This window comes from Lutra lutra, chromosome 7 (genome assembly GCF_902655055.1).
Source record: "Lutra lutra chromosome 7, mLutLut1.2, whole genome shotgun sequence".
Classification (NCBI taxonomy): domain Eukaryota; kingdom Metazoa; phylum Chordata; class Mammalia; order Carnivora; family Mustelidae; genus Lutra; species Lutra lutra.
Genome location: NC_062284.1, coordinates 73,879,275 through 73,889,132, shown reverse-complemented (window position 1 = coordinate 73,889,132; position 9,858 = coordinate 73,879,275). Strand labels below are relative to the sequence as shown.

General features: G+C 40.6%; 1 long non-coding RNA gene across 1 annotated transcript; it reads left to right on the top strand.

Moving 5' to 3' along the window:
* Positions 1–393: 393 nt before the first annotated feature.
* Positions 394–9,158, top strand: LOC125103983 (uncharacterized). The gene is made up of 3 exons (XR_007128551.1): positions 394–452; positions 1,353–1,396; positions 8,934–9,158. It is a non-coding gene; the product is annotated as an uncharacterized LOC125103983 (long non-coding RNA).
* The last annotated feature ends 700 nt before the right edge of the window (positions 9,159–9,858 follow it).

The following is a 9,858-nucleotide window of genomic DNA, read 5'->3' as shown; positions in this document are numbered from 1 at the left end:
GGCGACGTCTCCTGAGAGGCGTGGGCGGGCCTCGAGGCAGCGGGCTGAGGGGGCGGGGCTTGGGGCGTGCGCGAGGCGTGGGCGGAGCCCCGGGCCACGTAGTGGGCGGGAAAGTTGGACTCGCCATATGGGCAAGAGGCAAGGGTTCCTCTTCTTGGTAGTTGAGGAAAATTTATTTTTCTTAAGAATGGGTACAAATGGGGATGCCTGGGTGGCTCAGTTGGTTGGACGACTGCCTTCGGCTCAGGTCATGATCCTGGAGTCCCGGGATCGAGTCCCGCATCAGGCACCCAGCTCCACGGGGAGTCTGCTTCTCTCTCTGACCTTCTCCTCGATCATGCTCTCTCTCACTCTCTCTCAAATAAATAAATAAAATCTAAAAAAAAAAAAAAAAAGAATGGGTACAAATGACAACTATGACCTAACCCCATACAAGTTACTGTGGGAACAGGGTAAGAGTAAAGCGAATAACATTCCTATAGATAGTAACACACTAGAAAAATGTAGTCACAGAACAGATGAAAATTTCAACGAATTTTTAAAAAAGATTTTATTTATTTATTTGAGAGAGAGAGAGAGAGAGAATGAGCAGTGGGGAGGTGCTGAGGGGGAGAGAGAGAGAGAGAGAGAGAAGCAGACTCCTGGCGGAGCAGGAAGCCCCATGTGAGGCCTTATCCTAGGACTCTGGGATCATGACCTGAGCTGAGGGCAGATGCCTAACCGACTGAGCCACCCAGACGCCCTTCAAACATTTTTAAATGAAGTAAATAATGGATGTTTTGAAAGAAAAGCATAAATCAGTAATAGGAAAACTAAAAAGTGACATGGATAGAGAACATATTAAATAAGAACTAACAAATCTCAATTAAAAAAATCTTTTAACTTTTTTCAGAAATAAAAGAATGAGGGGAAAAAAGCACAATTAATGGCTGAAAGAATAGTTTGGGTTTTTTTTTTTTTTAAGATTTTATGTACTTATTTGACAGAGATATATAGAGAGAGCACAACTAGGCAGAGCAGGAGGGAGAGGGAGAAGCAGTCTCTCCAAGGAGTGAGGAGTCCAATGGCGGACTCAATACCAGGATCTTGGGATCATGACCTGAGTGGAAGGCAGGTGCTTAAATCACTGAGCCACCGGGGTATCCATCAATAGTTCTTTCATTTTTGTTGCTAATATTTCACTTTACTTCATGTCACACTTCACTTTATACTGAGTAGTATATATATCCTACAATTTGTCCATTTATCTGTTGATGGATATTTGAGTTGTTTCCAGTTAGGAGCTATTATAAATAAAGCTGCTATAAATGTCCATGCACAAATCTTTGCACCTATGCTCTCTTTTCTCTTAGGTAATTTCCTAGAAGCTGAATGGCTAGATCATATAGCAGGTGTGGTAAGTATATATTTAACTTTTAAAGAAACTGCCAAGCTTCTCCAAAGAGGTTGTACCATTTTACATTCCCATCAACAGTGTATGAGAATTTCCGGTTCTCTATGTTATTGCTAGTCCTTAGTATGTTCAGTCTTTTTAAATTTTAATGATTCTAGTTAAGTATGTTGTTACCTTATTGTAGTTTTATTTGCGTTTTCCTCATAACTAATGATGGGTAACGTCTTTTCATGTGCTTATTTGCCATCTGTATACATATTTTTGTTGAAGTGTCCAAATCTTTCGCTAGTTTTTAATTGGATTATTTATTCTCTTATTATTGATTTTAAGACTGCTTCATATATTCTGAAGAAACTCATTCATCAAATATATGCCCAGTTTGTGGCTTGCATTTTCAGCCTCTCTTAATAATGGTTTTTGGAAAGTAGAAGGTTTTATTTTTGATAAGGTCCAGTTTATCAGTTTGTTCTTTTTATGGAGTACTTTTTGGTGTCATATCTAAGATATCTTTGCCTAACCCAAGGTCACAAAGAGTTTCCCATGTTTTCTTCTAGAAATTCTAGAAATCTAAACTATATAGTTTGAATTTATACTTAGGAATATGATTCATTTTGAGTTAATTTTTCTGTATGGTATGAGGTATGGATTAAAGTTATTTCATGTTTATGTGTGTGCTGTTTTGTTTTTGTTTTCTGCATATCGATATCCAGTTGTTCCAACACCATCCATTGAAAAGATTATCTTTGCTCAACTAGATTGTCTTTGTCAAAAAATTAGTTGTCCATAAGAAATAACTCCATTTACAATAAGATAAAAAATAATACAATACTTGGGAATAAATTTAACCAAGGAGGTACAAGACTTGTACATGGAAAACTGCTTAATATTGTTGATAATTCTACCCAAAGCAATTCACAGGTTCAATACAATCCCTATCAAAATGTCAATGGTATTTTTTGCAGAAATTGTAAAGCCCATCCTAAAATTCATATGGATTTCAAAGGATCCAGAATAACCAAAGCAATCTTGAAAAAGAAGAAACTGGGGCACCTGGGTGGCTCAGTGAGTTAAAGCCTCTGCCTTCAGCTCAGGTCATGATCCCAGGGTTCTGGGTTCAAGCCCACATTGTGTTCTCTGCTCAGCGGGGAGCCTGCTTCCTCCTCTCTCTGCCTGCCTCTCTGCCTACTTGTGATCTGTCTGTCAAATAAATAAATAAAATCTTAAAAAAAAAAAAAGAAAAAGAAGAAAGTTGGAGAACTCACATTTCCCAGTTTCAAAACTTACTACAAAATTAAGTAGCGCTGGCCTAAGAGTAAACATATGGACCATGGAATAGAATTCAGAATCCAGAAATAAACCCTCACATCAATGGTTAATTAACTTTCAGCAAGGATGCTAAGATCATTCAGTGGGGGAAGGAATTTTCAGTAAATAGTTTTCAGTAAATTATTTTCAGTAAATAGTGCTGGGAAAGCTGGATATCCATATGAAAAAAAAATAAAGTTGGACCCTTACCTTATGCTATATGCAAAAACTAACTAAAAATGGATCAAAGATCTAAACGTTATAGCAAAAACTATGAAACTCTTAGAAGAAATTATAAGGGCAAATCTTTGTGGTCTTGGATTTGGTGATGCTTTCTAAATATGACAAAAACACAAGCAACAAAAGAAAAAAATGGATAAATTGTACTTTATTAAAATTAAAAACTTCTGTGTATCAAAGAACACTATCAAAGGAACAAAAAGGCAATCCACAGAATGGGAGAAAATATTTGCAAATGACATATTTGATAAAAGTTTAATATCTAGATAAAGAACTTGTACATCTCAACAACTAAAGACAAACAACTCTGTTAAAAACAGAGCAGGGCCCCTGGGTGGCTCAACTGGTTAAGCATCCAACTCTTTTTTCTTTTTAAAGATTTTATTTATTTATTTGACAGACAGAGATCACAAGTAGGCAGAGAGGCAGGCAGAGGGAGAGGGGGAAGCAGGCTTCCTGCTGAGCACAGAGCCCGATGTGGGGCTTGATCCCAGGACCCCAGGATCATGACCTGAGCTGAAGGCAAAGGCTTTAACCCACTGAGCCACACAGACACCCCTCTTTTTTTTTTTTAAGATTTTATTTATTTATTTATTTATTTGACAGAGAAAGAGAGATCACAAGCAGGCAGAGAGGCAGGCAGAGAGAAAGGGGGAAGCAGGCTCCCCGCTGAGCAGAGGGCCTGACACGGGGCTCGATCCCAGGACCCTGAGATCACGACCTGAGCCAAAGGCAGAGGCTTAACCCACTGAGCAACCCAGGCACCCCAAGCATCCAACTCTTGATTTCAGCTCAGGTCATGACCTCAGGGTTGTGAGATCAAGCCCCACATAGGGCTCTATGCTCAGTGTGTAATCTGCCTGGGATTCTCCCTCTGTACCACCTCATGACCCCTCCCCATCTCGCTCTCTCTAAATAAATAAAGTCGTTTAAAAAACCAGAGGAAATTATTTAAATAGATATTTCTACAAAGAAAAGATACAGATGGCCAATAGACACATGAAAAAAATGTTCACTATCATTACTCATTGAGGAAATGAAAACCAAAACCACAATGAGCTATCATTTCACTTCTGTTAGGATAACTATAATTTTTTTAAAGATTTTATTTATTTATTTGACAGACAGAGATCACAAGTAGACAGAGAGGCAGGCAGAGAGAGAGGAGGAAGCAGGCTCCCTGCCGAGCAGAGAGCCCGATGCGGGGCCCGATCCCAGGACCCTGGGACCACGACCTGAGCCGAAGGCAGAGGCTTTAACCCACTGAGCCACCCAGGCGCCCCTATAATTTTTTTTTTAAAAGGAAAACAAGAGTTGGGAGGATGTGGAGAGATTTAAACTCAGGTATGTTACTGGTGAGAATATACAGTGATGCCTTTGCTGGAAAATAGTCTTGGTGATTCCTCAAAAAGTTAAACATAGAACTGCCTTACCATATGACCCAGCAATTTCACATGTAGGTTTATGTCATGAAGTATCAAAAACGGACTCAGGGGCGCCTGGGTGGCTCAGTGGGTTAAAGCCACTGCCTTCGGCTCAGATCATGATCTCAGGGTCCTTGGCTCAAGCCCCGCATCAAGCTCTCTGCTCGGCAGTGAGTCTGCTCTGCACCCCCCGCCCCCCACCGCCTGCCTCTCTGCCTACTTGTGATCTCTTTCAAATAAATAAATAAAATCTTTAAGAAAAAAAAACAATAAAACAGGGACTCAAACAGACACTTATACATCAGTATTCACAATATTAATGCAGCATTATTCACAACAGTCAAAAGGTGGAAACAACACAAGAATCCATTAACAGATGAAAGGATAAACAATGTGCTGTACCCATACAGTGTACTATTATTCTGCCACAAAAAGGAATGAAGTTCTGATATACGCTGCAACATGAAGAAAACTTGGAAACATGCTAAGTGAAATGAACCAGACATAAAAGGACAAATATTGGGGCACCTGGGTGACCCAGTCGGTTAGGCATCTGCCTTCAGCTCGGGTCATTATCCCAGGGTCCTGAGATCGAGCCCCAGGTTGGGCTCCCTGTTCAGCATGGAGTCTGCTTCTCCCTCTGCCCTTCCCCCTGCTCCTTCTGTCTCTGTTGCACTCTCCACTCTCTCTTGTTCTCTCAAGTAAATTTATTCGGGAGAGAGAGTGAGAGAGAGTGAGTGCTGGGTGGGGTGAGGGGCAGGGGGAGAGGGAGAAGCAGACTCCATGCTGAGCAGGGAGACAGATGCTTAACAAACTGTGTTACCCAGGCACCCCAAAATAAAATCTTTTTTTTAAAAAGGGCAAATATATTGTATGATCTACTTATATGAAATATCTAGAATAGTCAAATTCATAGAGAAAGTAAATTAGAAGTTAGTATGGACTGGGAGGAGAGAATTGGGGAGTTACTATTTAATGAGTACAGAATTTGTTTGAGGTGGTGAAAAATTCTGGAACTAGAGGTGATGGTTGCACAACATTGTGATGACACAGTTTTTATTTTTATTTTTATTTTTTTTAAAAGATTTATTTATTTATTTATTTGACAGAGAGAGATCACAAGTAGACGGAGAGGCAGGCAGAGAGAGAGAGAGAGAGGGAAGCAGGCCTCCCGCTGAGCAGAGAGCCCGATGTGGGACCCGATCCCAGGACCCTGAGATCATGACCCGAGCCAAAGGCAGCGGCTCAACCCACCGAGCCACCCAGGCGCCCCAGAAAGAAAGAAAGAAAGAAAGAAATCACTTTCTTCAGATGCCTACTCTGGCCTGTCCACAGAGTGGAGCTCCCAGAGCATCCTTTGCATATCTCTATCATGGCCCTGTCTCACTGTTTTATAATTGTTCAGTTCTTTCTCTCTCCAACCAGAGAGAGAAATAGATAAATATATCACTTTGGGATCAGTAATCCTAATTCTAGCCACTGGAGATATAACAAAAAAGATAAAGTCCTGGCTCTCATGGAGTTAGTGTTCCCTGGGGTTCTATTAGGGTAGTTGTATCTAAGCTCCTACTGTATCCCAGGTGCAGAGCTACATGGGAATGGGGGGAGGTACAAAAACATAAGAGATATTATATATCCCTTTAAAAATCCTGTGACCTAACAAGGGAATCGTTATGTATTTACAACTCTACACACTATAAAGCAGAATATGTGATCATTTCAGAAACATTAATTCACCCAGTCAACAAACAATTGAGTACCAACTGTATATGGTAACAGATATGGCTCTTGCCCAAGGTACTTACAGTATAGTAGGAGAAAAAGACACTTTAAAAAAAATCTCACAGATAAATATATATCCATTAAGTACGTTACGGTCATAAAACACAAAACACCTAGAACAATGAAAGCAAGTGATTTGGGAAGGCTTCCTTGAAGATGTGCGGAGTGGGAACACAGAGAAAAGAGAGGCCAGGTTAATTCGGACAGATTTCCAAATGAACAGATATTTAAATGAACCTAGTGAAAGTTTCACCCTGCAGGGGTGGAGGGGAGGGGAATTCCAGGTGTAGGGAAACCATCAGTAAGGACATCAATGTGGGAAAATACAGGGTGGTCCAGTGTGATTGAAGGGGAAGAGTGAGTGGAACATAAAAAGGGAAGGTGAGGAAAAGAGGAGGTTATGAGAAGAAGCTGGAAAGATGGATTGAAGCTTCTATACAAGAGTTCAGAATTTTATTTTATAAGCTAGTGGTTTCCTCAAGCAACAAGCAGATCCACTGAATTAGAATCTCAGAATTTGGTGGGTGAAATGAAGATAGGCCATTGCATGAAGTTGCCACCAGAGGGTACCATAGGAGAAGGTCTACCTGAGAAATTGAGAACTTCCCCTGTGCCAAATGTATATTTCCTGGGGTAATTGTGGTGCTCCGTCAGCCAGCCATAGGGACCCCTGCTTTATATAATGGAGAACCATCAAAGGCTCTTGGGTGGGGAGAAAGGTGATCAACCCCATATTTTATAATTCTAGGGACAGAATGAAGGGATGGAAAGTCACAGGCAGGGAGATTAGTTGGTAGCCTATTGCAGTGGGGACAGAAAAGAGAGAAGGATTTCTGGAATAGGGCAACAGCTATGGGATAAGAAGACAGTTGTGAGACAATTTTCAGAGGTGAAACCAACAGAACTTCATGACCAGTTGGATATGGGGCTAAGGGAAAGGGAGGGGAAAAAAGATGAAGGTCTTAGGCCTGGTTGATTAAGACCATGATGCTATGATACCAAGATGCTATGGGCATAGCAAATGGGAACACAGGAGAGAAGAACAGTTTTGTCTGGGTAGCTGAGAGGAGTTTGGTTTTGAAACCAATGACTGGTATGACTTAATGGGGCAAAAACCAGGGCTCAGAGCTGGGTCCTCTCTTCTCACTCTAAACACCCTTTTGAATATATGAATTGTAATTTTTTTTGAAGTTTTTTTCTGCTCCTTGCATCACTCATGTTTTTTATTGTCTATGGATTTCGTGCTAGAGCTTTCCTCAATGTCCAATGATCCTTTGTTGGGGGATCCAAGTAACTAAGCTGAGGACTTCAGGAGGAAAGAGAAACACCTAAAGTGTCTGTATCTAAGGTCCTTGTATTATGCAGAGTTCTGCAGGGAAACAGAACCAGTAGGGGATGATGGTCCGATGGATGGTTGGGTGGAGATAGAGGTTAGATAGAGGGGACAGAGTTTTATTGCATTTCACAGATACTGCACTTTTTACAAATTGAAGATTTGTGGGAACCCTAATGCCATTTTTTTCCAACAACATTTGCTCATTTGGTGTCTTCATGTCACATTTTGGTAATTCTCTTAATGCTCTAATTTTTTCATTATTATTATTATGGTGAGCTGTGATCGGTGTTCTTTAATATTACCATTGTAATTGTGGACGTTATGAACAGCTCCCATATAAAATGGCAAACTTAAATGTTGTGTGTGTTCTGGCTGCTCTACGGACCACCCATCCCCTCTTCTCTCTACCTCTCCTTAGGGCTTCCCTATTCCTTGAGACACAATAGTATTGAAGTAAAGCCTGCTAGTAACCTTAAATGGTGTCTAAGTGTTCAAGGGAAAGCTAGAGTTGCACATCTCTTATTTTATTTTATTTTATTTTATTTTATTTTATTTTATTTATTTTGAGAGAGAGAGAGAGCAAACTGGAGGCAGGGACAGAGGGAGAGGGAGAATCTTGAGCAGGCTCCATGCCCAGTGTGGAGTCTGACACAGGGCTTGATCTCATGACCCTGAGATCATGACCTGAGCTGAAATTACGAGTCAGATGCTTATCTGACTGAGCCACCCAGGTGCTCCAAATGTATCTCTTACTTTAAATCAAAAGCTAGAAATTATTAAACTTAAGTTAGGAACACATGTCAAAAGCCAAGATAGGGTGAAAGGTAGGCCTCTATACCAAACATTTAGCCAAGTTGTGAATTCAAAGAAAAGTTGTTTTTTTTTTTAATTCTTTCTTTTTTTAAGATCTCATATATTTATTTGACAGAAAGCACAAGCAGAGGGAGTGGTAGGTAGAGGGAGAGGGAGAAGAAGACTCCCCACAGAACAGGGAGCCTGATATGGGGCTCAATCCCAGGAATCTGGGATCATGACCTGAGACGAAGGCAGATGCCCAGCTGACTGAACCACCCAGGTGCTCCCAAAGAAGAGTTCTTGAAATGAAAAGTGCTACTCCAGTGAACATGGAAATGATAAGAAATCAAAATAGCCTTATTGCTGTTAGTGTTAGTTGTCTGGATAGATCAAACCAGTCACAACATTCCGATAAACCAAAGCCTAAGGCCATATCTCTCCTCAATTCTTTGAAGGCTGAGGGGTGAGGAAGCTACAGAAGTAAAGTTTATAGCTACAACAAGTTGGTTAATGAGGTTTAAGGAAAAAAAAAATCTCGATAACATAAAAGTGCAAGGTGAGGCAGCAAGTGCTGATGCAGAAGCCACAGCAAGTTACCAGGAAGATCCAGCTAAGATAATTAAAGGTAGCTACACTAAAGAACTGATTTTCCATGTAGGTGAAATGGCATTATATTGGAAGAAGATGCCATCTAGGACTTTCATGTGCTGGGAAATCCTTTGTGAGAAGATGAGTCAATCAACATGGCGAACTTCACTGTTGCCTTATTTTAAGAAATGGCCACAGCCACCCCAGCCTTCAGCAACTACGACCCTGATTAGTAGACAACCATCAACATCAAGTCAAGACCCTCCACCAACAAAAAAGATTATGACTTGCTGAAAGCTCAGATGATGGTTAGCATTTTTTTAAACAATAAAGTATTTTACAACTAAGATATGTACTTTTTTTTAGATATTATGCTATTACACATAATGGACTGCAATATAGTGTAAATGTAATTTTTAAAAATTAAATCTGTGTTAGTCTTTTTTTTTTAAAGATTTTATTTATTTGTTCGACAGAGAGAGAGAGTACAAGCAGGGGAGAGGCGAGAATAGGGAGAAGCAGGCTCCCCGTCAAGCAAGGAGCCCAGTGAGAAACTCAATCCCAGGAACCCTGGATCTTGACCTGAGCTGAAGGAAGGCAGACACCCAAGAGACTGAGCCACCCAGGCACTCCTAAATGTAAATTTTATATACATTGAGAAACCAAAAAATTCATTTGACTCGCTTTACTGCAATACTTGCTTTACTGGAACCGAATGTGTGATATCTCTGAGCTTTGCCTGTATAGATACAGGTGGAGGTCAAAATAGATACAGAGACAGAAACGGAGTTAGAGGTATTATGATAAATTGGCTCATGCAATTATTGAGGGCTGAGAAATCCCACAATCTGCTATCTGCAAACTGGAGACACAGGCAAGCTGGTAGTGTAATTCATTGAGTCCAAAGGCCTGAGAATCATGGGAGGCAACGGTTAAAATCCAATCCAAAGGCTGGAGAAGATGAGAAGATGAGATGTCCCTACTCCAGGCAGCAG